The 6,058-nt window shown below is 43.0% G+C and overlaps 1 protein-coding gene and 1 long non-coding RNA gene across 2 annotated transcripts in view; both read right to left on the reverse strand.

The window, feature by feature from the left end:
- LOC148315701 (uncharacterized) overlaps positions 1-6,058 on the reverse strand; it is a 537,087-nt gene that overhangs the window by 166,428 nt on the left and 364,601 nt on the right. The gene's annotated exons all lie outside the window — the stretch shown is intronic.
- The window catches only part of LOC148315702 (uncharacterized), a 13,286-nt gene continuing 11,599 nt past the window's right edge, over positions 4,372-6,058 (reverse strand). Inside the window, exons 4-5 of the long non-coding RNA XR_015840671.1 lie at positions 4,548-4,648; positions 4,372-4,472 (exon numbers count right to left, since the gene is read on the reverse strand). This is a non-coding gene — a long non-coding RNA (uncharacterized LOC148315702). The remainder of the gene's footprint in view (positions 4,473-4,547; positions 4,649-6,058) is intronic.

Raw genomic sequence — 6,058 nt, forward strand, 5'->3', positions numbered from 1 at the left:
CCTCATAATCAGCGTTGTTTTATTGCCGAACAGTGCAATGCCACTCCCACAACTTTTCACGAAAAAGGATGAATTTCGTATTGTGACATCCTCATGGCCGAAACAGTCATCCGAGCATATATGAGGACGACCTTGTTGAGTTGCACGGAGAAAAACATCCAAGAAAATAACTTGTATTAGCTTTTACCAGTTGGTGGCGCTACTACTACGATGAAAAATAAGTTGGTAGATGTCTTCAGGGCTGAAGTATCCTCAAATGTGTACAACTTCGAGAAGATAGGATCATCTGAGTCATGTTGCCGGAGCTTTTGTTGCCACAAAGTACAATCGGATTTTTCAGCACCGTAATAGCCACGCCTTTTGCCAAAACGTCACAAAATTCGGCAGAGAGTAAGATCATTGTCTTGAGTCTTTTCTGACTAATTTTCAGTCGGATTCGTCAAAAGGGCACCGTGCAGTACGTGAAAATTAAAATAAAAACAAATTTTTGATTCCACTTGGCGGCGCTGTGTGTATAACAAAATAATAACATTAAGATGTCTTCAGGTCGGGACCTTTTATTTACAGGTGAAGGTTTGGATTTTTAGGAGCATGTGCAGGGGCGTTATTAAGCATTCATTTATTTGTATTAGGTTCATTTTGTCTTCTTATTATTGATATTTGACTGATTCATTAAAAGCAGACAATTATGTTTTAGGTTAATTTTTTACCTGACATGTTTCGGCGAGTCTTTCGCCTTCTTCAGAGTGTCGCATGATGGTGTCTTGAGACCCGTCTTTATCAGCTGATGTTCCATGAGGGTGTGACTTACCAGTCAAAAAAATGAAAAATCAGAGCAGTAAAAGAACAAGCACAACATGAACATTACAAATCAGCAATCACTGACCACTGCAAAAGGGAAAACCACATCATGGACCGGGAGAAGGGCAGGGTCATCCGCACCGAAGAGAACACACAACAGCGCTGGATCAGAGAGGCCATTGAGATCTGCAAGCGAGGCATAAAAACCATGAACAGAGACAAGGGAGCCTTCATCCTCTCTACCACCTGGAGCAGCATCTTGGCGGAGTGAACGGACAGCGGGGGCGTGACTTGCCTTCATTCTTGTGACAGGTAAGTCACGCCCTCATGGAACATCAGCTGATAAAGACGGGCCACAAGACACCATCATGTGACACTCTGAAGAAGGCGAAAGACTTTCGTATTGTGACATCCTCAAGGCCTAAACACTCATCCGATCAAAAATAAGTTGGCAGCCGTCTTCAGGGCCTGAATATCCTCAAATGTGAAAAATTTCGAGAAGATGGATCATCTGAATCATTTTGCAGGAACTTTTGTTGCCACGGAGAATAATCAGACTCTGCGGCACCGTAATAGCCACGCCCTTCGAAGGAAAGTCACAAAAATAGGGATAGAGTAAGATCAATGTCTTGAGTCTTTTCTAGCCAATTTTCAATCGGATTCGTTAAAAGGGCACCGTGCAGGACGTCAAAATGTAAAAAATGATATTGATTGGCGCAAGGTGTATAACAGAATATAAACATATAGATGTCTTCAGGTACCGACTCTTTATGTACATGTGAAGTTTTGGATTTTTAGCAGCATGTGCAAGAGAGTTATTAAGCATTTTGTCCATTGCGGCGAAGGAAATCTTAAGTGAAAACTTCGAAGCCCCGCCCCCGTCATATAGTATTTTGGAAACAAAAAATTTTAGCCCCAGTGTTTGTCCCAGGTCTTAAGATGCTACAGACAGAATTTTAAGGCAATCAGATGAAGCCTTTAGGATCAGGGTGCAAAAGAATGACCCCTGTAAACATGCAAAAAAGGGCAAAAGTCGGACTTTCAAAAATTCATAACTCACTTCCTGTTCATATTAGACGTTTAAAATATCAAATTTCTCGCCATGCCCGATGAGACTGCCAAGTTTGGTGAGTTTTTGTGCATGTTTCGGGGGTCAAAAATGCAATCGAACAATCGGAAAAATAATAATAATAATAATTTCTACAAAAACAACAGGGACTTCGCAGTGGTCGCTGCTCAGGCCCTAATAATAATAATAATAATAAGAATAAAAGTAATAATATTTTCTACAAAAACAATAGGGACCTCGCAGCCGTCGCAGCTCGGGCCCTAATAACAATTTCTAGAAAAACAATAGGGACCTCGCAGCGGTCACTGCTCGGGCCCTAATAATAATAATAATAATAATTTCCACAAAAACAATGGGGACCTCGTAGCGGTCGCTGCTCGGGCCCGAATAATAATTTCTACAAAAACAATAGGGACATCGCCGCGGTCGCTGCTCGGGCCCCAATAATAATTTCTACACAAAGTCCATTGTGGTGACCCGCCCCCTTTTAAGTAAATTCAAAATGGCCGACTTCCTGTAAAACCTAGCTCATTGCTCCAAGAGACTTTTTTGTAGGTCTTGGTCTTATACATACAGTGAACCCTCGCTACTTGGCGGTTCACCTTTCGCGGGTTCAGTGCTTCGCGGGTCTAAAAAATATTCGGGGGCATTATAGTTTCGCCGAGCGGCACGACGGGGCGCTGGAGCGGTTAGACGGCCGGTGTGCGCCGAAGAAGAGCGTGGGCGAAGAGGAGAGTGGACGAAGAAGAGCACGTTCCCCCGGACACGATCGGTGGCGACGTTTCGCGCGGTTCGGACAGTACCAGAGCTCCGGCCGGCGTGCGTGGCAGTTAAGCCGTAGAGGAGAACCTTCCCAGGGCACGGGCGGTGCCAAGCGGCCCCTAAGTTTAACCGAATGGAAGCTCCGGAGGAGGAGGGCATGCTCGCGTCACAGTAAGCCGAAGAGGAGCACCTTCCCCGGGCACGGGCGGTTCCAAGCGGCCCCTAAGTTTAACCGAATGGAAGCTCCGGAGGAGGAGGGCATGCTCGCGTCACAGTAAGCCGAAGAGGAGCACCTTCCCCGGGCACGGGCGGTGCCAAGCGGCCCCTAAGTTTAACCGAATGGAAGCTCCGGGGGAGGAGGGCGGGTGTGTGTCACAGTTAAGCCGAATTGGAGCACCTCTTCCGCCCGGGCACGAGCGGAGCGCGAAGCTGTCAGTTATGAATGTATAGAAGAATAAATAAATAAATAAATAAAGAATGCCACCTTTCATTTCACAGGGCACACCGGACGGCGTACCAGCAGGTAAAAGTCGGAGTAATTAAATAAATACAAAAAGAATGGCTGGGGAATAAAAAAATAATACGTTTTAATAATAATTTGTTTTTTTTGTTATAACATGAATTTCACTCTCTCTCTCTCTCTCTCTCTCTCTCTCCCCCGTATATATATATATATATATATATATATATATATATATATATATATATATATATATATATATATATATTTATTCTATATATTGTATTTTCTTTTAAGCATTTTTGAAGGTGCGCCGCTACTCCGCGGATTTTCAGTTTCCGCGGGTGGTCTCGGTCCCCATTAACCGCGATAACCGAGGGTTCACTGTACTCCATAAAATTTACAAAAAGCGAGGTGAAACACTCAACCAGGGCTGCTTTTTTGAACATTTCTCGAGGGCCATGGCGAGCCATTTCAAAAAAGCTGCACAACTAACGTATAAAATATTTATAAATTTGCTCTGCCTGATGTGTGTGTCAAGTTTCACGAGTTGTCGTTCATATTTAGAACCTCATAATCAGCGTTGTTTTATTGCCAAACAGTGCAATGCCACTCCCACAACTTTTCACGAAAAAGGATGAATTTCGTATTGTGACATCCTCATGGCCGAAACAGTCCTCCGAGCATATATGAGGGCGACCTTGTTGAGTTGCACGGAGAAAAACATCCAAGAAAATAACTTGTATTAGCTTTTACCAGTTGGTGGCGCTACTACTACGATGAAAAATAAGTTGGTAGATGTCTTCAGGGCTGAAGTATCCTCAAATGTGTACAACTTCGAGAAGATAGGATCATCTGAGTCATGTTGCCGGAGCTTTTGTTGCCACAAAGTACAATCGGACTTTTCAGCACCGTAATAGCCACGCCTTTTGCCAAAACGTCACAAAACTCGGCAGAGAGTAAGATCATTGTCTTGAGTCTTTTCTGACTAATTTTCAGTCGGATTCGTCAAAAGGGCACGTTGCAGTACGTGAAAATTAAAATAAAAACAAATTTTTGATTCCACTTGGCGGCGCTGTGTGTATAACAAAATAATAACATTAAGATGTCTTCAGGTCGGGACATTTTATTTACAGGTGAAGGTTTGGATTTTTAGGAGCATGTGCAGGGGAGTTATTAAGCATTCATTTATTTGTATTAGGTTCATTTTGTCTTCTTATTATTGATATTTGACAGATTCATTAAAAGCAGACAATTATGTTTTCGGTAAATTTTTTACCTGACATGTTTCGGCGAGTCTTTCGCCTTCTTCAGAGTGTCGCATGATGGTGTCTTGAGACCCGTCTTTATCAGCTGATGTTCCATGAGGGTGTGACTTACCTGTCAAAAAAATGAAAAATCAGAGCAGTAAAAGAACAAGCACAACATGAACATTACAAATCAGCAATCACTGACCACTGCAAAAGGGAAAACCACATCATGGACCGGGAGAAGGGCAGGGTCATCCGCACAGAAGAGAACAAACAACAGCGCTGGATCAGAGAGGCCATTGAGATCTGCAAGCGAGGCATAAAAACCATGAACAGAGACAAGGTTGCCTTCATCCTCTCTACCACCTGGACCAGCATCTTGGCGGAGTTAACGGACAGCGGGGGGCGTGACTTGCCTTCATTCTTGTGACAGGTAAGTCACGCCCTCATGGAACATCAGCTGATAAAGACGGGCCACAAGACACCATCATGTGACACTCTGAAGAAGGCGAAAGACTTTCGTATTGTGACATCCTCAAGGCCTAAACACTCATCCGAGCAAATATAAGGTAGATTTTGTGAACCTGCCCGGAGAAAAACATCAACGAAAATAATTTGTATTTGTTTTAACCAGTTGGTGGCGCTACCACTGCGATCAAAAATAAGTTGGCAGCCGTCTTCAGGGCCTGAATATCCTCAAATGTGAAAAATTTCGAGAAGATGGATCATCTGAATCATTTTGCAGGAACTTTTGTTGCCACGGAGAATAATCAGACTCTGCGGCACCGCAATAGCCACGCCCTTCGAAGGAAAGTCACAAAAATAGGGATAGCGTAAGATCAATGTCTTGAGTCTTTTCTAGCCAATTTTCAATCGGATTCGTTAAAAGGGCACCGTGCAGTACGTCAAAATGTAAAAAATGATATTGATTGGCGCAAGGTGTATAACAGAATATAAACATATAGATGTCTTCAGGTACCGACTCTTTATGTACATGTGAAGTTTTGGATTTTTAGCAGCATGTGCATGAGAGTTATTAAGCATTTTGTCCATTGCGGCGAAGGAAATCTTAAGTGAAAACTTTGAAGCCCCGCCCCCGTCATATAGTATTTCGGAAACAAAAGATTTTAGCCCCAGTGTTTGTCCCAGGTCTTAAGATGCTACAGACAGAATTTTAAGGCAATCAGATGAAGCCTTTAGGATCAGGGTGCAAAAGAATGACCCCTGTAAACATGCAAAAAAGGGCAAAAGTCGGACTTTCAAAAATTCATAACTCACTTCCTGTTCATATTAGACGTTAAAATATCAAATTTTTCGCCATGCCCGATGAGACTGCCAAGTTTGGTGAGTTTTTGTGCATGTTTCGGGGGTCAAAAATGCGATCGAACAATCGGAAAAATAATAATAATAATAATTTCAACAAAAACAATAGCGACTTCGCAGCGGTCGCTGCTCAGGCCCTAATAATAATAATAATAATAATAATAAAAGTAATAATATTTTCTACAAAAACAATAGGGACCTCGCAGCCGTCGCAGCTCGGGCCCTAATAACAATTTCTAGAAAAACGATAGGGACCTCGCAGCGGTCACTGCTCGGGCCCTAATAATAATAATAATAATAATTTCCACAAAAACAATGGGGACCTCGTAGCGGTCGCTGCTCGGGCCCTAATAATCATTTCTACATAAACAATAGGGACCTCGCCGCGGTCGC

Source organism: Idiotropiscis lumnitzeri, unplaced genomic scaffold, assembly GCF_059441095.1.
Source record: "Idiotropiscis lumnitzeri isolate Australia: NSW breed Sydney's pygmy pipehorse unplaced genomic scaffold, RoL_Ilum_1.0 HiC_scaffold_53, whole genome shotgun sequence".
NCBI lineage: Eukaryota > Metazoa > Chordata > Actinopteri > Syngnathiformes > Syngnathidae > Idiotropiscis > Idiotropiscis lumnitzeri.